The sequence below is a fragment of the Ctenopharyngodon idella genome, chromosome 18, assembly GCF_019924925.1.
Source record: "Ctenopharyngodon idella isolate HZGC_01 chromosome 18, HZGC01, whole genome shotgun sequence".
NCBI classification, from domain to species: domain Eukaryota; kingdom Metazoa; phylum Chordata; class Actinopteri; order Cypriniformes; family Xenocyprididae; genus Ctenopharyngodon; species Ctenopharyngodon idella.
Genome location: NC_067237.1, coordinates 3,243,544 through 3,267,706, shown reverse-complemented (window position 1 = coordinate 3,267,706; position 24,163 = coordinate 3,243,544). Strand labels below are relative to the sequence as shown.

Sequence of the window (24,163 nt, the reverse complement as noted above, 5' to 3'; positions counted from 1 at the left end):
TAAGCCTTTCCGCAGGGGGGTCTTCAATTAAAATGAAAGGGAATTGAAATCGTCCATCTTTGCAGTGAGAAATTTAATGACAGGGAATTTAAATTCTATTAACTCACAGATAAAAGCCTGACACAAAATTGCATCTATATTTCATGAGGGAACAAGTACTTTAATGAGCAATTAACACCTACTGCCTTCAGCCACTTCAAAGATGCTAGAGTGATAAAACCATCATGCTTTAAAATATGCGTTTTAGCTAACAGATGTTATAATTATGGTGGAATAGATTTGTCCTATAATATGTAACCTCATAAAATGAGTAATATGGGTGGAACATGGGAAACTTGTTGTTTCATTGTGGTTTACTTTTACAGGAGAATCACACCTGGAGCGCTCGGACACCTGTTAATCTCACTTACATGGGTGAGACTGTGATGTCAGTGCAAAATAAACAGGATTTGTTGTTAACCAATGATTCATTATTTCCTGTGACCGAGTTCCTAAACAACCAGGTGCTGATTCACTGTAGCCGGTTACAGGAAAAATAGAGATTTTCCCTGCGTTCCATTCGGAAGGGCTCATCCCTATGCCCTTATCCCTTCAAAGGGTTTACCCTGCGGAGTGAGAGCTGTTTTTTTTCAGCTGGGTGATGCGCAATTTGTGCTACACAGAAGAGGAAAATTGATCAAAGTTGAAATCAATTGTGTGGAGCAACAGTTATTGATGAAAGGGTCATTCTGAGCAATGTAGTTTAGAAAAGAACATCTTATTACATCAAATCAGTCATCTCATCATGAAAAAAAAAAAAAAAAATTGGCAGTGTTTATCTATTAAAAAGAAATACATGCTGAGAGAACACTTCCAGTGACAAAATAAACAGTAAAATGATTGTGTTAGTCTGTGCTGGGCCTCTGGGAAATTGCAGGGGGGAAAAACACCTGGTATCAAGAAGTTTCATTCAACTATGGAGAAATTAAATGAAGCTAATAATGTAAGGCTGGTTATTAAATTTCCTGAAACTGATATTCACAACAAACCACTGCACTGCACTGAAAGGCTATGTTCACATAGTCGTTTCCATTGTCAGTAAAGCATTAAAAACACCTTTAACCATAGTTCCAGTAGTGTCAAAGTAAACTTCAAAAAGTCATGTATACAACATTATTTACACAACATACATGTCCAATCAAGGCACAAGTTTTTCCTTCAAATTTGCAGTCAAGTCAAGGATTTTATTTGTATAAAGCTTTTCACGTTTCAAATCATGATGTTAATGTTTATAATATCTTAATATCTTCATGCCTCACCATACATTAGTATGATTAGCATAGTTAGATTTTGCAACAAAAAAAAAAAAAAAATCAAGCAGTTAAGATTTGATATTGTTTTACATGAGTATACTGTATGTATGCAGATAAATCAGGATGTCCAGCGTTTAATATATGACTGGGTGATGTAAAGCAGCCTGTAACTCGCAACAATCAACATATAAATCAATAGGATTTAATTATTTTTTTCTACATTGATAGTGCATTATAATGACCAATGCACTGATTAACACCGGTTCCAAATTAAGCTGAAAATAATTGCACTAAACTGGGATAAGATACTGATTTATAGTTTGTCCTGTAGTTTTCTGGTTGATGAGTTGGAGAGATCAGAGGCAGTGAATCAGCAGGACAGGACTGATGGACGCCTGATAAGCACTCAACAATCCTGATATCTGTGGGACAGGCCTTCAGAAACAGCAGACAGGAGACTACATCATCATTACTACAACATCAGCCCACAAAATCCAACTATCCATCAATCCATCCATCTAGAACCAGATGAAGTGAGAGTTTGGGGACACGGTACTGGGGACTAAAACATTTTAATGACTAGAGAGAGAGAGAGTCTGATTTAGAGGGAATATTTATGACCGTATGCCACCTGACTCACTGAGTTTTGCATAATTTAAAATAAATATCACACAAAAATGCAAATAATTACTATTTTGCAAAATCCATTAACTACAGACTTCATTAGTTGAAATAGCTGCTTTATAAATACTACATTTAGCTGATATGATGGGTTGAAATGAATGCAAAAGTCTATTCAAATATGTTTTAAAAAGAAGAGCTTACAGAACATTATGTGTGTTTCCAGGGAATTGAGCTTATATGGTGCTAAATGCCATCATAAATGTCAGGATCAATCCATTCAGCAGACATAAATCAATAAAAAAAGAAAAAAAAGAAGAGATTCTCCTCACCTGCACTGAGTCGGGTTCCAATATCAAATTCTAAAGCAGAAATCTCTGCCAATTATCATAAAAATAGGAGAAGAAATAATAAAACACACGCATTCGCCCCAAACGTGCCTCACCTCAGTGTGAGCCAGTTCAGTGAATACGCTTGATAAAGAGGTTATTCCCACATTTGAAACAGCCTTCTTCAAGTCTCTCATTGGACATTGTACAACCATAAAGGGCAATTGGAAAATTTATTGTATCCCATTTATTGCTATAAAAGGCTTCCAACATTCTATGAGGTTTGCCAGATCTGGTACAATTACTCCTAAATTGCTCTGCTGCATTTCTGCTAAATAAAATGGTGGTTTCAAATGATTTGAGGCCATTTAGGCCTAAGCGACTGCACACAGATCAAAATAAAATACAGAATTCAATTTCTTCAAGCAATAACAATTCTGAATGCTGTTTTGATGGTTGTTGGTCTGTAAAATACATGATGTGATAGAGGTAGAGGCTTGAATATTGGGATTTGTGATTGGGTTGTAAAAGAATGCAACTATTTGATTTAGGGTGTTTTCACACCTATGGATCGTTTGTTTTGTTCTGAAACAGGGACTAAATTTGTTACGGTGTTGCATTTTCTTCTTGGTTCGGTTCGCTTTCACAAGGCAACATTTCAAAGCGTACCAAAATGTGTTTATGCAAGTCACATGTGAGTACAACTATCCTCTTATTGGAGTTTTCTCAGAGTCATCCATCAAAATGATTGACAAGTTAGCTCCCTGAGCTTATTGTGGCTTTATTTGTAACTGTCGAGACACACGCAAACACTATACGATTTATACACTTTACGAATTATAACCTACATTCGTATTAATACTGTGGCAAATTCAATCGCACTCTCTCTCTAGATCTCCCAGCACTGTCTAGTGGACTGTGTCGAGACCATATGTGAATGTCATAATGCAGCTAGAGCCGGAATCAAGGCTTCGTCGGGACAGCATTCTTGCACCGAGAAGCGCAATTACACAACATTTAAGATGAAGAGGTGCTCTTTGATTTTCAACTACGCTAACTAATGTGCTCTCTCACAGAATCAGACACTACTGCTTTATACAGTGCTGCTTGAAAAGTTTGTGAACCCACAAGACAAAAAATAAATAAAAATAGCTGAATTTATAAAAACGACCCGCTCAAAAGTTTGTGAACCCTTGATTCTTAATACTGTGTGTGGTTACCTGGATGATCTACGACTGTTTTTTTGTTTTGTGACGGTTGTTCATGAGTCCCTTGTTTATTCTGAGCAGTTAAATTGCCCAGCGTTCTTCAGAAAAATCCTCCAGGTCCTGCAGATTCTTCAGATTTCAAGCATTTTTTGAATATTTGAACCCTTTCCAGCAGTGACTGAATGATTTTGAGATCCGTCTTTTCACACTGAGGACAACTGAGGGACTCAAACACAACTATTACAAAAGGTTCAAACATTCACTGATGCTCCAGAAGGAAACACGATGCATTAAGAGCCGGGGGGTGAAAACTTTTGAACAGGATAAAGATGTCCACATTTTTCTTATTTTGTTTAAATATCTTTTTTTTATTTTTTATTTAGTACTGCCCTTCGGAAGCAACAGAAGACACTTAAATGTTTGCCAGAAGACAAATAAGTGCAATATTCACTAATCTTCAAATTCAAAAGGTTTTCACCCCCCCGGCTCTTAATGCATTGTGTTTCCTTCTGGAGCATCAGTGAATGTTTGAACCTTTTTTAATAGTTGTGTTTGAGTCCCTCAGTTGTCCTCAGTGTGAAAAGATGCATCTCAAAATCATTCAGTCACTGCTGGAAAGGGTTCAAATATGCAAAAGATGCTGGAAAACTGAAGAATTTTTGGGACCTGGAGGATTTTTTTGAAGAATATTGGGCAATTTAACTGCTCAGGACAAACAATGGACTCATGAACAACCATCACAAAAAACAAAAAAACAAAAACAAAAACAGTCGTAGATCATCCAGGTAACCACACACAGTATTAAGAATCAAGGGCTCACAAACACAGTATTAAGAATCAAGGGTTCATAAACTTTTGAATGGGGTCATATTTATAAATTCAGCTATTTTTTTGTCTTATGGACTTTATGTAAACATCGTTTATCTAAAATATCTTATTCAGGACAGTACTAAAAAAAATAACATGCATATTGTATGATGCCTCTTATTTTGTTAAAATTATTCACATTTTCACAGATTCTGCAAGTGGTTCACAAACTTTCAAGCAGCACTGTTATATACATATTAGCGAACCGCTCCAGAGTTTGTTTGAAAGCGTACCAAGACCAGCTCTGTTTGGTCCGCTTTTGGTGTACATCCAAGTGCGATTTCTGCATTCACACCTGCCCAAACGAACCGCACAAAGGGGGACAACAAACTCTAGTGCGATTCAACCGAACTGAATGAGGCAGGTGTGAAAGCACCCTGATTTCACTTACTGTTTTTTATTATTATTTCAGAAACCTTGCACTTCTCCACTGTTAATTTTTTTGATAAATATCAAACATTAAATGTTCAACCTTACCTTACATTTTCAGAAACCCTATAGCATTCAGTGCGACTAACAAGCTCCGCCCCGTTGCAGTTACAGTTTTTAAGGCGGGGCTTAGTGAAGGGTCAGCAACTGATCTGCAGCAACAACACCGTTATCTAGAATGATCTAGTCATTTATTTGCCAAGCCATTGTGCTAAATCACTAAAACGTCCCTCACGTAACTGTAAAAAAATGATTCTTTGAAATTGTAGATAAAACAAAGATTAGATAAAACAAAGATTATTGGAGTATGGTTTAAGAAAATGCCATTTTAGTCTTTCTACTTCAAAATGTCTTGTTTAATTGTGTTATTTGCCGTTTCTTTGTATTATTATTATATTATTTGTGAAATTATTTGTTTCAAAGGAAATCCTACACCATTTTTTTCAGTGTAAATTATATCCAATTAAACACTGTCTGTGTGAAATTAACTGGTTTTTCAGCTCTTGAACGCTTGTTCATGTTTCATTGTAATTGTGACGAGCAGGGCGGGCGAGAGCCGTGAGGGAACGGCGCGAGGCCGGTGACGCGAGAGTTAACGAGCTCCACCTGTGAGGCGCACCGGCCTCGAGTCTCTCACGGAGGAGCTCCGGAAGCATAAAAGGAAAGTAATGCCGGCAGACCCTCGCGGACGTCTGCCGGCCACACAAACATAATAAAACAAACTAAAGTCCAGGCCTGGTCCTCTCTCGTCCTTCACTGTCGTCGCTCCTCCTTTTATGCTTCCGGAGCTCCTCCGTGAGAGACTCGAGGCCGGTGCGCCTCACAGGTGGAGCTCGTTAACTCTCGCGTCACCGGCCTCGCGCCGTTCCCTCACGGCTCTCGCCCGCCCTGCTCGTCACAGTAATGTAAAAAACTGTCAAATGCAACTGAATGGTGATGATGCTCATTATTCCAGGATGAGGTTTTCTTTTTTGCAACACATCATGCTTGCTGAACAAGTGAAGACAGATGATATTTTTTCAGTGGTCTTTCTAATAAGATTTGCCATGTTCTTTCTGAGGAAATTCTCAGAGAGAAAGAAAAGCATATTGACATTCGTAATGAATCTGGGAAGATTTCTGTGAGCCACACAGTCCTGAGAAGAACCTGGCAGCCTATAAGTGAAGGAAACTGAGGAGCGACATCATTAAATGTTGGAAAAGTCACTTGTATGTTGTTTACTTGTAAAACGCTAGCTAGGGAAATGTAAGCTATTTTTAGATGAGACTATTTATTTCCCCTATAGCCGAGCAGATTGGTAGTGCTCATTAAACCATTCAGCTGAGTTCATCTTCATTATGCTGCCATGTGACAGGAATTTTCCAGAAGTTTCCCAGGCGTTACCTGTGTTCAGCAAAGCATGAAGCTTCTCTGTGCTTGTGGCAAACATCACTGTCAAGCCATAGTCAGTATATTCACACCTTCAGGTACTTCTTCCAGTTAATGCCATTCAGCTTCAACATCTCTAGTGAGCTGTATAGATGGCATCACAAAAATGGACATTCAGCCATTATTTACTCATGTTGTTCCAAAGCTGTAGTGTTTAGTGCACAAAAGGAGAACTTCTTAAAGGATTAGTTCTTTACTCACTGAGTATTTACTCACCCCCATATCATCCAAGATGTTTATGTCTTTCTTTCTTCAGTTGAAAAGAAATTAAGGTTTCTGAGGAAAACATTCCAGGATTTTTCTCCATATAGTGGACTTCACTGGGGTTCAATGGGTAGAAAGTCCAAATTGCAGTTTAAATGCAGCTTCAAAGAGCTCTACACAATCTCAGACGAGGAATAAGGGTCTTATATAACAAATCAATTAGTCATTTTCTAAAAAAATAAATAAATAAAAAAATGATATACTTTTTAACCACAAATGCTCATCTTGCACTGCTCTGCGATGCGCCACACATTACGTAATCACGTTGGAAAGGTCACGCGTGATGTAGGCAGATGTACCGAGCAAGTGTTTACAAAGCGAATGTGCAAAGACTAAGTCAATGGCCATTACAAAAAAAAAAAGGGTAAAACAATGATGTTGGATGATTTTGAAGTTTTTCGCCCTACCGCGGTACTTCTGCCTACGTCACGCTTAACCTTTCCAACGTGATTACATAATGCGTGGCGCATCGCAGAGCAGTGCAAGACGAGCATTTGTGGTTAAAAAATATAGAATTTTTTTTTTTTTTTTTTTTAGAAAATGTCCGATTGTTTCACTAGATAAGACTCTTATTCCTCGGCTGGGATCGTGTAGAGCTCTTTGAAGCTGCACTGAAACTGACATTTGGACCTTCAACCCGTTGAACCCCAGTGAAGTCTACTATATGGAGAAAAATCCTGGAATGTTTTCTTCAAAAACCATAATTTCTTTTCGACTGAAGAAAGAAAGACTTGGATGACATGGGGGTGAGTAAATTACCAGGAAATTTCAATTCTGAAGTGAACTAATTCTTTAAGCATTTTTACATAGCTCTTTTCTATACAAAATCAGTTCATAATGACCATGTCTGTTAAACGGCAAAAATTACCATGAACTCTCCATAAAAGTTGTCCATACTTTTAGTGCAAAATTTCAAGCTTTGTGTGAGTAACAGACCAAAAATTCTCATTTGATGATGTTTCTCTGGGATCTAGTTCATTTTCTTCACCCTCAATGGCTGAAGTTATCTTTGTTTTTTTTGTTTTTTTGTTTTTTTGCCCTCAAGTCTGAGGGAAGAAAATCAGTGGCAAAATCGTTTATGCAAAAATATTCAAATCGTTTGGGGGAAAGAAAATCATAAAATCTGTTATGCACAATTTTCGTGCAGCAAAAAAGCCCTTCGCGGATTCGCAAAAACCAAGTGACGCCTGTTCAAGATTTGACAGCTGACCGAGGTAGAGTTTATCACTGAAAAATGAAATAGCGCATTTAAGTCAGATGAACCACTTTTATGGTCCTTTTTTAGCTTCCCAACATTCATTATATGGAAACAGGCAGCATGAGGATTAAAAAAATATATATAATGTGGACATAATTTCTTAAAAGTGCCACATTAAACTGAGAAAGACACCAAGGAAGCCATTTCTGCAAATCTGCATTTTTATTTAATTTATTTGTATGGTTCATAAACGGTTTTAGAAGCACAATGCTGTTCGACTGCCTCCTGAGGTCTTGTGGGGGCAGGAGAGAGAGAGAGACTTCCCGGGCTAATAGGTAGGAAAATACCAGGTATGCCTGTCTTTGGGGACACGTTGCCATAACAACCTCAGGTTTCCATACAGCCGAAATAGGAATAGGTACTCATGACCTTGTCTTGGAAAATCAAATTAGACCCTACACTATATTAAGCTCTCAGATCTCTCCTGAAGATGCTCATGTTGAATCAGGCTTAAATGTTCAAACCAATCAAGCAGTACAAAAGAAAAAAAAAAGACATTCCTTCTATAGGCCCTAGTGCTGTTCAGTTAAAGGGGTCCTATAATGCCCCTTTCACAAGATGTAATATAAGTCTCTGGTGTCCCCAGAATGTGTCTGTGAAGTTTCAGCTCAAAATACCCCACAGATCATTTATTATAGATTGTCAAATTTGCCCCTATTTGGGTGTGAGCAAAAACACGCCATATTTGTGTGTGTCCCTTTAAATGCAAATGAGCTGCTGCTCCCGGCCCGCTTTTCAGAAGAGGGCGGAGCTTTAACAGCTCGCACTTCAGTTGCTCAACAACAACAAAGCTGGAGAATCTCACGCAGCCAAAATGAGGATTGTCAGTAACGGTGTTCAGCCTTACATTGTTCAAACCGGAGTCGGACACTGATGGAGAGACTCAGGAAGAAGTTACAACTTTTAGAATGAAACTGGATGTTTCTGAATGGTTAGTGGATAAATTTATGTGGTTGCTGTGGAGTTGATTCAACTCATCGACTAGCATGTGATGTCATGTTAATCTTTTGTGCAAATCCAGTGTTGAATTGACCCTCGTTTGTGAAGCAGTCCGGTGTAAAATGACGGCATGACAACAACACTCTACTACAACAACTCTTCCTCTTCTCTAAAGCAGCCCAATTCCTTAAAAAGCGATTTCTGTAAAAGAAAATATCTCCCTTTGCATTGAACTTTGAGCACTGTAACATTGCAGATGTTGTTTATGCTCAAACAGCAACATTACACACTAACTAAAATTAAAAAAGTGAAATCATAATCAACCACCCCTTTAAATAGGAGTGCAAATACATTGGACATTGTGCTTTATGGTCTAATATATGGCCACTACATCCACATGGCCTTGTTGAGCATTTACAAACTAGAATTACTGGAATAGTCAAATCTGTAGGGACCTATGAAATACGTTTTACGTTTTTCCATATTCCATGTTGTCTATAATATATTTCTGTCATAATTTCTTCAAGTTAAACCAAACTTTTATTCTAGCGGGATGTAGTGAAGATACTGTATTTGAGTTTCTGTCAGTATCTGATGATAGTTTTATCACATAAAATGTATAGCAGATTTAGATAGCAGTCTTTTTTTTTTTTTTTCTTCACATACACTAGTCCATATCACAATTGCACACAAGTGTACAGCCGTGCTTTTGATTTATTCATCCAAATTTTGCCAAATTCTGTGGATTCTGTGATTCAGTCCACGTTTTCTGCATCTCTTAAGTCATAGAGCCCTAAGTCTGTTAATTATAAAGAGGCGTCCAAGTACTTTTGGTCACGTACTGTGAGTCACAAGTTGTGTTTTGGAAATATTTAATTATCTGATATCTAGTTAATTGTTGTGGAACAGATCCCACTTAGCTGTTGCTAAAGCAACTGATGTTCACTCTAGAATGCACACATGAATCCAATTGCAGACAGACAAAGATTCAGAAAGTAAAAATGCTGCCAAACATGTAGTGTGAATAAATTTCCCTTGAGCGGACATGGATATCTTCTCTTGACAAGATTTCTACATTTAAAAAACACTTAATTATCCCATTACTGTAAAGGAAAGGCATTTAACTCATTCAGTCAGGCGTAGCATCACATTTAGGTGGCTCTATGATTGCTATAATGAAAACTTACAGATGGTTGAACTACTGCTGAACTATTCTCTTCTATTCCAGCAGGACATGAGGGACAGTGGTATTTGGTGCTGAAGCATTTCCAAGAAAGCTATTTTCAAAAGAAACATTAATGGATTTTACAGTACAGATCTCAATAAAATCCAATGATCTGATAAATACACAGCAGTAGATTAAGTTGTGAGTAGATTTGTGAGTGAGTTGGTACAGAGGAAGAGGGGAAAAAAAACTCCCCAAAAAAACTTTAAAGCAGAAATTCACATTCTGGCCAATAATCTATTAGAAAGAAAACATGTTGACATTTAATAACTAAACAGGATTGCACAGCATGCCTCCCTTAATACTAATCTCTCCTCTGATCACAGCAAAGCCTAACAAATATGTTCCCCATTTTCCACAAACCAGTAGATCATGTACACCGTGAAATAGCTAATATCTATATATTATATATGTACTGATATAAAAAATCGGACTCACTCTGGTTGATAAAAAATTATTAACATTCTACTGTATTTAGTCTAAATAAACTAAAAATAAAACATTAAAAAATAAAACTGATAATTTTAAATACTACAAGTGAATTTAGGCATCACAACATATAATTAGAGATGCACAGATACTAAACTTCTAAATTTCTCTTATTCAGAATGATATCGTTTCTGTAAGTTGTGCTGTATCTTTCAACATACCTTTTGATGTTCATGCATGTTTTTTTGTGCTATAACTTGTAATAAAGTTGAAGAGACGACTTGCACTGCTGCTTGAACTGAGGAGCTACAGCGATCTGTCACATTTAAGAGAATTTGAAAGCTTAGACTTTGTTTCTTATCAGAAGTAGCAAAGCACAAAGCTCTTTGCGATTACTGGATGGGAGGAGCGCTACAAATAATGTTTGGTGTAGGTAAAAACTGCAGACCTGGCAACCCTGGCTTGAACAACGAGTGATTCATAGGTTCAAATAGAGCCTGCTTTAACGTTGCTATTATTTAGCAGTTAATGCATTATTGTCTCTTTAACTTTGAAAGCCCTAAATTCAATACAAGAGACATTTTCTTCACGCACAGTATGAATTGCAGTATTTTAGTCTGACACATTTTTCCATACACTTTTTATTCACAGGATATAATCGGCCCTGATTATTGGCTGTTTTTAAACAATCGGCTGATGCCCAATAGTGCTAATAATTGCTTTTATTGGCCGATACCGGTTATTGGCCGATACATTGGTGCACCCCTACATATAATGAACATATATTAAAGAAAAGAATTCTATAAAGCAAAGAAATGAACATGCAATATACATTAATAACCAATACAATAACTTGAAAAAATCCTAATATTAGACGATAACCAATATGGTACAGATATAGCATGAATTCCTAGTACTTACTGTAGATGTATTTCTCAGTTAAAAGCAAAACATAAAGGGTTCATATCATTTATTTTTTAAAACAATAAATAAATACATACATTTCTTCAAATTACCATGTTCTGCTCTCTCCCTGACCCTTAGACGTAAACAGGCCTTTTAACTGCCTTTTTTCTCTTTTTCCTAACAATAAACTCTTTCCCATTTCCATAATCATTCAAAAAGTTGCAAATGTTTGGAAAGAGCCATATCTAGAGCCAGCCATTTTGGACTTGAGAGGAAGTTTTGAGTTATTTGAACACTTATACAGTATTTTTTCATAGTACATCAAACTCAGCAGTAGTCTTCATAATCAGCTGCATTCATGCTACATGCGGCACATTATCATTTGAGACTATGATCATTCTGTACCCCCTCTCTTCTGATTAAGACTATGTATATAGCCTCAGTCAACTTCACACAGCACCTCACATGACAGTTTTACTCTTGCCGAAAAGCCATGCAACCATAAATCAACAATAAATCTTCCTAAGAAAACTACACTGTAAATAGTGGTAACCTGCAATTTTTAAAAGGCTATTTCTACCTGTTTTTAAGTTTTGTTGGTATAAATGAATGTATTTAGGTTAATTCAGTGATATTAAGTAATAATTTTGATTTTTGAACTTGTTAATTAAGGTTCTAGGTTACCTTTTTTTTTCTTTCTTTTTTTTTTTCAGTGTAATAATGGATAGTTCAGTCAAATGAAAACATTTGTTAAGCATTTTCAGTGCATGAAGACTCCACTAATATTAGTAGTCTAAGCCTAAAAGTTGTTTTATTTTACATGGAGAGGGTCCGCCACTAGCTGAATACTACTTCATTTATCTTCCAGTTACTGGGCATTATTAATCACGCCTTACAGAAAATAGCACATTTCTACAATGGCATATGTGACCGAAAAATTTTGCATTAAGTCCAAGATGACTGCCACATCAACACTGAGTGAACCTTAATGATTTAATTTAATTTAATAATTTAAAGATTTAACAATAATAATAATAATAATCATCATCCAAAAAAATGTCTGTGATCTCTGATCTTTGTGTGTGCTTTCTTTATTATCTTGACGTCAGCTGTTTATTATGCAGGTCACTGTGCTACAGAAGGCCATGAGGGATATTATTTAATAAGAAGTAATAAACTGAATACAGAATCAATTACAGCTCCCTTGGCTGATGGCGATGATGGCATTCCCTTCGTATAAATATGTCTCACACTAGCTGTACTCCGAATGCTAACAGGGAATGGTCACTCCAGTGGCATAGGGTACCAAAAAAATGCAGATTTTCTTTTTTTTTTTTCTTTTGCAAAAACATTATTTAACAATTTTAAGAGCACATCTTGTTCTGTACAAATACTTGCACATTGAGTTGTGGGTGCTCAAAATCCATCAGTGCATCCTCACATGAGACATTGTCAATCCTAGGATTTTGTGGGTCAGTGGATAGATGCTTGAATCAGATAATAATGTCAATAATGGCCTGCTGGTCAAGAGGCAAGTATTGTGTATTTGAAGGGTTTTGGTTCAAAGGCCAAATAAAGGCCATTTCCCCCCTTTTCATCAAAAGAAAGGCTTAAAGTCAGTTTGGATAAAAGCAGCTACTGAAGCACAACTTGATGTAAGCCATTACATTTAATTATTTTCAGTGATTACACAACTTTACCCTGGTCTATTCTGAATCATTGAAATACAAATTTCTATTCTGAATTATTTAAGACAGTCAGTACTCAGGGGTCACATTTTCCTCCTAAGTAATGAAAGGGGAAATCTTGAAACTTATATATATATATATATATATATATATATATTAGTCATTTCACCAGAAAGGTGAGGAGAAGAAATAAGGACAAAGGCAAGAAAGGAGATAAGTAACAGGCACACCATCTATCTCTGTCCCAGAAGGTGTTCTTTCTATCATTGTCAGTTCCCCAAAAATGTTCAAATTCCATTTAGCATGTTCAAGGACTGGCAGAGGACAAATGTGTTGTGCCAATGCGTCCACTTCCATGCCCAAAGCCTGGTCGGTTTGGCCAAAAACAACATGACGCAGTCAAACAGATAAACCACATACTATTGCATTTGTATGCGTGTTTAACTAATGATTCCTTAAAAACACACAATAAGTAGCCAATGCTGAGTGATGCGTGCTGAGTAGTATTGTGCATGATAATATCGCTTATCTCATATTCACATACTGTACAACTAGTTATATATATATATATATATATATATATATATATATATATATATATTATATATAAACCTTTACATAATTGATGTTTGATTTGGAAGAATTTCCTTTACATTTCACCATTTAATAACTTGGCACCTTTTAAAAAAATAGAATTTCCCTTAAAATATTATATACTGCCTGGCAACTATATGTCTTTATCATAGTTGTCTTTGCACATTACACTGAGATTGGAGAACACACCAGATTTAAGTACCATTTTCTAAGAAGAACTCAATTACTGCAAAAACTGTGCTGTATGACTTCCTCTGTCACTAAATAAAGGTAAAGTGTTGGCAATCATGCACTAGAGCGCCATGATTTGACCTCTGTAACCTCTGTCTGTCTTTGTTATGTCATTCAGACTCACAACCTATAGATGCAGAAAAAAAATCAATAAACCAACGTCACACTCTCTTTGCCCTGTTAAGTGAACAATCTGCACCAATACAAGGAATGAATGGCACAGTTTATGTTTTTCAATCTGCCATATGGTAACAGGGGCGTGAAGCAGACCTCATTATACACCTGAGACTATCTAGTTAGAGAGAGAGAGAGAGAGAGAGAGAGAGAGAGAGAGAGAGAGAGAGAGAGAAAGCAAAAAGGTGGGCGAGGAGATGGCTGACAAAGAACATGAAAGAGATGAAGAGATGTTGCTGGGGGAAGGAAAATAGCAGAGGAAGAGAGAAAACTGGAGGGAACAGAGAACTATCACACACCAGATTCACGTCCATTGAACAATAAACGGTTGCAGAATCTCCCCAGATGCCAGTGACATTACAAAGAGAGATAAACATCAAGAACAGATTTATTTCAGACAGTATTTCCACCTTAAGTCCACATAACAGTAAAACGTTTTCCTTTCTAAATGCACATCCCTGGTCTTATTGTACAAAATTCACTGATGCACTGACAAAAAAAAAACTGCTTCTATTAAACTTTTATCAAAAAGCTTATGAAGTGGCATTTCCCTTTTGAACCTCTCCCCTTCAAACACTAAAATTTTTCATGATCCACTCAACTCCCAGTTTCACCCTATTCTTTCCCATTGAATTCCGTTTCACCCAGAAATACAACAAATTACACAACTAAAGCGGTTACGAATGCCATTTCACAATAGACCTGTGCGTTTCAGGCAGATTTGTCCCAGTGTCCAGTTGCTTTCTATAAGAGAAGATATGTTTCCATGTACAACAAAACATAAGGTCATTAATAAAAAAAATCCTGTTTACATTGCACTATTTATTCACTACTGACATGAGAATGTAAACAAAACATGCAGACTGAATAGTATACTGTATTTTCCAAAATATAGCCTAGGTGTTTTTTTTTAAACATGCTGTGACTTATATTCCAAAGCAACCTATGTAATGCAATTAAAAGTGCAGTAAGCGAAAAGTGGATCGGACTGAGCACCACAACACACTTGTAGCCAATCAGCAGTAAGGGGCGTGTCCACTCATGTAGAGAGAGTGAGCAAGAGGGAGATTTTAAGAAAGACTGTAGAAAGAGAGATGGCTGAGAGACATTACAAAAGAGAAAAGGTCAGAGGAATATCACTGGAAAATAAAGGGTTACGATCAGGTAAGAGGTTTAGGACCCGCGTTAATATTAGAAAAGGTTGCGTTGTTTATGCTCCATACGAGATTAACATTGGTTTTGCTATGTTTCACAGACACAAGATATGCTGTTGTTGTAATGTAGGGCTGTCAAAAGTACCTACTTCGGTACCAAGTCGGTACTGAAATGTAAAAAATGTGACGATACCAGCATTTCCCCCTCGCATTTTGAGCGCTGTTGAGCGGATTCTTAAACACCTCTGATTGGCTATTGTGTTCAAGCGCTCAATAGATATGTCTGTGATTGGCTACAATGATGAACGCTTAAAAAACATGTTGTAAATAGACATCTTTGATGCTCTTCACTGAGTGCTTACACAGATAAACAGGAGCGTTTGAAAGTAGACGTCAATCAGCGGATATATTAGGAATAGACGCCTGCTTTCAAAGGCTCCGTGTGTATCTGTGTAAGCGCATACGTTTGTGTATTCGTGCCGAATGAGAGAGGTGTGTATGATACATATACAAGTTTCTTTTTATAGCACATTCAGTTTCGGTTTCGCTTTAAATAAATTAATTTAGGCTTGCCATTTATAATAAATGTTGTTTATAATGAATGCCACTATAATTTATGTTTGCTTTGTTCTGAATACCATTAATTAAATGATTTGTTATGGAGTGAGAGGAACTAAAATACATGTTTATAGTGTTTATATTTGTAAATGTTTCATTTTATTTATCTGTATTTTACATTATTTCTGAATGCAATAATAAAATGTGACTTACACCGATAAAATACACAGATGCAACTCATCTGTGCTTATTATTTCTCAACAATGCAATTTCTATCCGGTGCAACTTATCTTAAAGAAAATACGATAATATGGTTTTGATTTAAGTGTTTATGATCTTATTAAGCTTAACTGGATTAAAAGTGTGCATGGAAACACACTCAGTGTCTCAAAACAAGATTAATATTTTATATTTAGAATGTTCTGATACAAAACAGAACAACACTAATCAGCAACATCATCACTCAAGTTGAAGTGCTTAGAAAGACCTGCAGTACTCAAACACTGATGAGTTCCCTTTTGTTGTTTTATCATAATGCAACACACTGTTGTGCTAGCAATAGCAATATGTCAGAAACATACAGAAGCGATCCTAACACCATCTTCCTTATTTCTGACTGGATGCAGCTTAGAAACTACAGACAGACACCATTTTCAATCATTGTAAATTATGAATGAGGCCTTTGACGGCTGTTCCTGTTGTGAAACGAAACCATCCCAGCATTGTATATCTCGGTGGATGATAGCTAGCATTAGTGCACGAAAAGAAGGACACTTCCTATTCATTGATCTCATGAAATAATCAGTGCACACAAATCACAGACCAATGTGTTCTTGTATTTAATAGCACACGACAAGTCGCTGGGGAAGAGGGCGCACTTTCACGGCTACTTAAAGGATTAGTTCACATTGAAATTAAAATATCCTCAAGCTTTACTCACCCTCAAGCCATCCTAGGTGTATATGACTTTCTTTTTTCTGATGAACACAATCAGAGATGTTTTAATAAATATCCTGACACATCCAAGCTTTATAATGGCAGTGAATGGAACCAACGAGTATGAAGCTCAATAAAGTGCATCCATCCATCATAAAGATAATCCACATGGCTCCAGGGGGTTAATAAAGGCCTTCTGAAGAGAAGCAAGCAATTGTGTAAGAAAAATATCCACATTTAACAAGTTATAAAGTAAAATAACTAGCTTCCGCCAGACCACCTTCCGTATTCAACTTAGGAAAAAAGCGTATCTGACATTGCGTCAATTACTCTTTTTTCGTAAGTTGAATATGGAAGGTGTAGGACATAGCGTAAGCGTTTTGAACTGCAAGAGGCATTACAGTTTCTTTCTAAGTTGAATATGGAAGGCGGACTGGCGGAAGCTAGATATTTTACTTTATAACTTGTTAAATATGGATATTTTTCTTACACAAACACATCGCTTCACTTCAGAAGGCCTTTATTAACCCTTTTGCGCGTAAGTTTAAAATATTCTGGCTGACCACCCAGCGTGAGTTTTTTTAAGGCGACTGTTATTTAGAACGTATCACTTTATTGTTTCCATGGTGACGCGTCATTGCTTGTCACACAACACACCAGAGCGCTGTATGACTGATGATCTGCTTTTATTTAATTTTTCCTTTTTGATTCAAAATATTCACAAATTTGTTAGCTATAGCATTAAATATCTGATATTCCGTTTGTCAAATATGTGCAAGTGGATGTGTTTTGCTGTCTAAACACCTTTATAATGATCGCGTTAGTTGCGCCATATGCGCGATGGGCGCCGCAATGTTAGGCAATGTGTTGGATTTACAACACGTGAATTCATCCACTTCTCTCGAAATACATGAAAGTAACTGAGTCGGTGAACTGGGGAAGAATAGAGTAAACTTTAAAGTTACTTTCACAATGTGTATCTGATATGAATAAAACGTGTCGTCTAATTATAATGGAAAGGGTTGTTATTTCTGCTTCTATAGACATCATTGTGTATTATACAAACTCTAAATATATTGTTTTGTTAGTACTCATTTGTATTTTAATGTCTGAAACCTAAAATAAACATGATTTGGTTGAAAACACTGCGTGCGTCTATCTCTGGTTTAACGTGAGGCGCTGAACGTTCTAATCACACCAATGTGATCGTACGCATCAAAGGGTTAACCCCCAGAGCTGTATGGAGTATGTTTATGATGGATGGAAGCACTTTCTTCAGCTTCATACTCGTTGGTCCCGTTCACTGCCATTATAACGCTTGGATGTGTCAGGATATTCATTAATATAACTCTGATTGTGTTCATCAGAAAGAAGAAGATCAGACACACCTAGGATGGCTTGAGGGTGAGTAAAGCTTGGGGTAATTTTCATTTGAAGGTGAACTTATCCTTTAAGACTTGCTAATGGCTGGTTGGTCCCAGGGGGAGGATTTCTTGCAACTGCTCCAGGTCTTTATAAGTGCGAACAGCACTTTTCCCATGTGAAATTACTGATTAAGGGACAACCACCTTCTCAAATTAATTAGCACAACATGAGGTAGCACTTTAACATTGGTTACTCTGATAAACAAGATAAAGTCAGCATCAAATCAAATTTGACTTCCTTAATACAAGTTTCTGATCTCATCGTGAACAACTCAATATATTCCATAAAAAAAACAAACATACATAAATAAAAAACACAAATAAATAAATACATTTTTGGTTACACTTTATTTTGATTAAACATTCTACTAACTATAAGTAACTTTGCAACTACATGTCAACTACTGAACAGAGTATTAGTAGACTGTCTACTTAATATCTGCTAACACTTTATTTTGATGCTCCACAACAGACATTCTACTGACTATGAGTAACTCTGCAACTACATGTCATCTTATTCTACTAACCCTAAAATAACAGTCTACTAATACTCTAATGAGAGTTAGTTGACATGTACTTGCAAATCAATGAGAGTTTACATGTAGTTTCAAAGTTACTTACAGTTAGTAGAATGTCTAAAGTGGACTATCGAAATAAAGTGTAGGCTAACCTAATTTTTTGCCTCATTTTGCAACAACTTGTTTTGCTTCTGAAATGATTATCCTTTATGGATGATGTCAGCAAGCCCTCTTATTTTTGAACTCCTACAATAATGTCAAACAGAGATCACTTTTCATGATCCAATCCATTTTTTCTATCAATTTATAATTTTTCCTTTCGAGGGAACTCACGCTGCGTCGCCATGACGACACTTTGGGGAAAGCATTTGGTTTTCGGACCTGGTAGCCCTTCTGGACGGCCTCCCTTGGGAGATTTCTGTCAGGAGGGACCTCCTAACACAGGCCTGGGGCTTGATATTTCACCCTCGGCCAGAGATGTGGAAACTGTGCGTCTGGCCCCTGAGGGGGATCAGTTCCTATATGCAGGTCTCTCTGCTGAGGTAGTAGAGACCATACTCAATTCTAGAGCTCCCTCCACGAGGAAACTTTATGCTCTGAAATGCAGAGTATTTACTACATGGTGTAGGAGGTGTCTATTTGAACCAGTCAACTGTCCGGTGGCTTCAGTGCTGGAGTTCCTCCAAGAACGCTTTTCTGCTAGTCTTTCACCATCCACACTAAAGGTGTATGTGGCAGCCATATCTGCCTTTCACGCACCTTATATATGGTGCATCTCTGAGGAGACTTCATCTTGTAACTCGTTTCCTCCGTGGAACCCTGAGGATGAGGCCTACGGCTCAAGTCAGGATTCCAATCTGGGACCTGACGGCAGTTCTGGAAGGGTTTCCCTGGCACCCTTCGAGCTGTTGGACACGGCATCTGACAATATATCGCTCTTAAGAGGGCGTTTCTACTAGCAATTACGCCCTCATGAGAGTTGGGGACTTACAAGCTATGTCAGTTGCCCCCTCCTGTCTGGAGTTTGCTCCGGGTGGCGTCAAAGCTATTTTGCACCCGAGAAGGGATTCCCCAAAGTGTCGTCATGGCGACGCAGCGTCTCGTTCCCTTCTCAGGGAACTATGGTTACATGCGTAACCTGAGATGTTTTCTCTAATTGAATATTCTGTTTAAGTCTGAAATACATTGCATAAATTTACAGTAAATTTTGGTTGAAAATGCTGTTTCATAGAATTAGCTTTTTCCCATTGTCTACACTGAAAAAAATTTGTGATAGAAAACAATTTTTATTCAGAATTTTCTAGTTATCACAATTTCAATTTCAATTACAAAGAAACAGCAAGCAACACACTGAATTAAATGTGAAATTTTGAAGTACAAGAACTGAAATAGTATTTACTCCAATAATCTTTGTTTTATTTATAATGCCGAAGAATCTTTTTTGCAGTGTAGTCAGTATCGTGTGGCTTTGGAAATGCCCCCACATTCTTTCCATGATTATAATGCTGGCGTGGAAAAGTGGGTGGATTATTTCTTAATAATTACTCATGTCTGACATGACATTCCACATCCTGAGCTAAGAAAAGAATCACAAAGGTGTACAATCGGAGGTGCTTAGTTCAGTCTGAGGATAAAATATCTCATCATCTTCCGTCTCCTCAGGCAAACTGCCAGTGTGTGTTTCTGATGTAACTGAACGGAAATTGTAATGCGTCTCAGAATCAAAACCTATTCCTCCCATGAGGAACAACCTGCATTTAATACTTCTTTCCTCGTCTGTTGAATTGGTTTATAGGTTTTTGTTTCTGAAGGCATTTCTGCTGACCTTATTTCACACTACAATAAGTCATTAATTTATTCATTTTATTGGTGCTGCTCTGAAGCAATTTCGCTGTGCCCTGAGCCCAGGCCACTTTCCAGAGAGTTTATTTACATAGAAGCGGCGTTCGACACAGTTGAGTTATGATTGCTCTGGGGTTGAAAAGCGAAGGACGATGACTCTTAGACTGTCCTCGCAGCAGGAGACTTAACCCTAATGGATTTTCCTCTCTGCATCTCTCACGTCCTCCATCTATTACCCCTCTCAGTGCTCATTACAGCTCTTCTCATTACGCATGAGGAGAAGAGATAGAGTTAGATAGATGCATTCAATACTACAAATGTCTTACACATACTTCATGATGCATTTTCATCAACATTTCTTTCCTTTCTAACCTTTAACAATACAAGCAAACCACCTTAGATCCAGCCGATTCTTAACGATACAAGTAAACTACCTCAGATCCAGGAATGAATAAATTAATAAACAAAAAATAGGGCTGTACACTTTAATCAGATTGTGATATGGACTAGTGCCTCTCAATATTAAAGAGCAAATAGACAGGTATTCAAATCTGAAGTCTGCATTTCGACATGTCTCTGTGTGAATGAGCGGCTCAGTTTCATCTACTATAAACATACTGAAGCACGTGTGATGCTCATGATGTTTTTAATGTCTGCTGTCTCGCTATATGAGGACATGAACACATGAACTTCATCTGCAGAGCTGCTCTGAGAGTGACTTCACCAGCATTTCACCATTTCATTTGATAAAACTATCAGTAGATACACACAGAAACTTAAAGCTCTTGACTAAATAGAAAATAAAAGTTTGGATTAGCTTGAAGAAATTATGACAGAAATATATTACTATTGTACTTAAAACAATGTAACAAAAACTATAAAATAATACAATATTTTTAATGAAAATCCCACAGTATCACAAATTTTCATCCATGCTTTAATTTCAACTGTAAACCTCTGTTGTGCAGCACTTTGTTTGCCAAAAAATTAAAGGAACTGTTTAAATTTAAGAGCTCTATACAGCAAATAAATAAATAATTGGCAGCAGCTATTTACACTAAGTGAAAATAGCGATAGATTCTATTTACTCCATGTAAGTATCAGTTCTTTGCAATAAGAGTAAAGATGCTATACTTCATATTGGCAGATACTATTTGCACCTCAGTATTTTTGTAAAGGATGCAATAATATCATAGAGTGTAAATGATTATGGTTATTAAAATGATTAAATGGATGCTGCCTTATTGGGAGAATAAAAACCCTCCCTACACCTTCCCCTAACCCTACCCAATAAACACTCGTTTGCAGTTTATTTCCACTTTTAGAACATTATTTTAATTTTTATTGAAATTAAATGCAAGCTCGGTAAAAGGCGGATTCAAACCCCAACGATCGCGTTAAAAGCCAGGTCTGCAAGCCTTATTCGCTATTGCTGCGCCACTGAAGACATTGAATTCCATGCTTCTTTTTTAAAACTTGAGTGGCCCAACCAGACATTGGTGGGCGGAGCTAGTGTAAATAGCATTTGCCAAAAAGGGACGCTATTTGCACTTAGTGTAAATAGACACTTCGTTAAAAAATTAGTTGTGTCCCAAATGATGCATTATACTATGCACTTATAAATGCACTATGTACTCCAACATCTAGTGTATAATTGTTGTAAAGTCATTTTGACATTCACATTATCATCTGATAGTCCCTCCCCCTCCATTACGTAAGGAAAGATGCGACAGTTGAGCACATGAAGTGTCTAAGAGGCCATTCACACAGAACAAGTTTTTGCTGTTAAAAACGCGAGATGCAGGTCAGTTGAGCGGGAAAAAAGGCAAGGTCTGAGTGCTGCATATTCAGACGTCATGCACGAGAGCAAAAAGACCCGAGATGCAAGTGCAACGGTTAAAGACGTCCATCTAGCATGTTTATATTGAAAAACAACGGAAAAGTACTCCACAGCATATTTTATGTTAATTAAGTGCATCATCTGGATATTTGAACTTACTGCAGTTTTTGTTTTTTGAAAATGTCAGTGCAAACACACTATATTTACTATATATATACTCCATTTATACAGTATTTATATACTATTTATACTACAAAATGGCATAGAATAGCACATTTTGTTAGTATGTGATTTGGGGGTCTTGATAAGAAGAGGGAGAACCACCCAAGAATCTTCAGTTTTAAGAGTGAATGAATTAAAACTTTCAGTCAATTAAAAACAGAACACAAAATGACACAAAAATATCAAGAATCTGGCTCAGCTGTAAAATAGTTGACTGTAGGATGCTCAAAGACATGGAAATAAAACAGTAATTTACGTGTCCATCGCAACAATCTAATTTGTTATTTTGAGGTCTATTCTAGGCAAATATTGGTGTGTAAAGGATGTAGATCCACATATTGATGACATACAATATCTTGTGCACCACACTGATCTTTTGCACTATTTTGCCAGTTACTGTTTACACTTCTGGTTAAATGCATTTCATTGGTTCTCCACTATTACGCCACACAAAGCCAATCAAGTTGAGACAAATAAAATCAAACAGCTTTTGAAACTGAAATGCTAATGGGAAGTTGACAAGTTGTGCTGTGTAACATGCTGTACTCCATCTAAAATCTACTTTAAACAGCACTTACGTACAGTCATAAAGGGGTTTTATTACTATGCATGCAGCTTTAATGAGCTCAAATTATGTGGAATAACTGAACTTTAAAAGATTCATTTGTCATGCTGCAAGAACATTGGAATGAACTAGTGAAGACAAAAAAAGTGACTAAAATACTGAAAAAACTAAACATACACTTTCCCAACCTTCAAATACAACTGAATCTAAATCTTTATTATGCATTACACAGCCTGCAGAAGTAATCGAAGATTTAATGGTTATTTAATAAGGGAGCCTTTACTGTCAGACGGCTGTTTCTCACTGTTATGTATGCATGTGTACACACACACATACACACAAAACATCCACACACAGCATGCAGCAAGAAAAACAGTGCAAAATAAGAGGCAGAGTGGCGAAAACACACAAAGCAAGACAAAAGCTTCATCCACACATTGACTCGTGATGCTCCGTTACCTTACAGCAGCTGAAGACAACACACTACGAGAGCGCTTCACTTTGCCATGCCATCTGCTCCGAGCACAGGGTGCAAAACCGGGACCAACTCTGTCTTCCAACTCTGACGTTCCCGTGCTCTCTCTCTCTCTCCCACTTTCGGCAGACTGACTGCTCCTGTAGGATTTGTCTGAGGAAGGGAGCTAATGGAGCTACAGTACACCTCTCTCTCTCTCTCTCTCTCTCTCTCTCTCTCTCTCTCCACCTTCTTTCCCCTCCTGCCGTCTTTCTTCACAGTCTTACTCCAGCTCTGCCTTCAGCTCATCGTAGCGCTCTCTGTCTTGCTCTCCTCCTGTGCTCTCTCTCTCTCTCTCTCTCTCTCTCTCTAACCCTCTTTCCCGCCCTCATTAGATCACTGAATTGACAACTTCTCACATGTATGTTTGTTTATGGAGAAATGAGTGAGTGTGAGCATGTGCGTACTACTGGTTTTCCATATTAACCCCCTGATGCATTAATTGTTAATCTTAATGGAAAACAAAAATTTTCATTTGTTTTTCAAAATAAGAATATAATCATCAGCCTTTCGTTCTTTTCTCTTTTTTTTTTTCAAAATGATGTATTTTTTGAGAGAGGTAAACATCTCTCCATGTACATGTAGTGGACACACTGCATATAAACAATGTCCTTTTAGCAACTAATCAGTTGCTATGAACAGACACTGTCTGTGTGTCTGTATACTGTATGTGCGTGTGTTTGTATGGGAGAAAGAGAATAGTAAATA

The 24,163-nt window shown here is 37.1% G+C and overlaps 1 protein-coding gene across 1 annotated transcript in view; it reads right to left on the bottom strand.

The window, feature by feature from the left end:
• Positions 1 to 23,659, bottom strand: part of gramd1bb (GRAM domain containing 1Bb) — a 141,841-nt gene extending 118,182 nt beyond the window's left edge. Inside the window, 1 exon segment of the mRNA XM_051870447.1 lies at positions 23,401 to 23,659. The gene's annotated coding sequence lies outside the window, so the exon portion shown is untranslated.
• Positions 23,660 to 24,163: the final 504 nt, after the last annotated feature.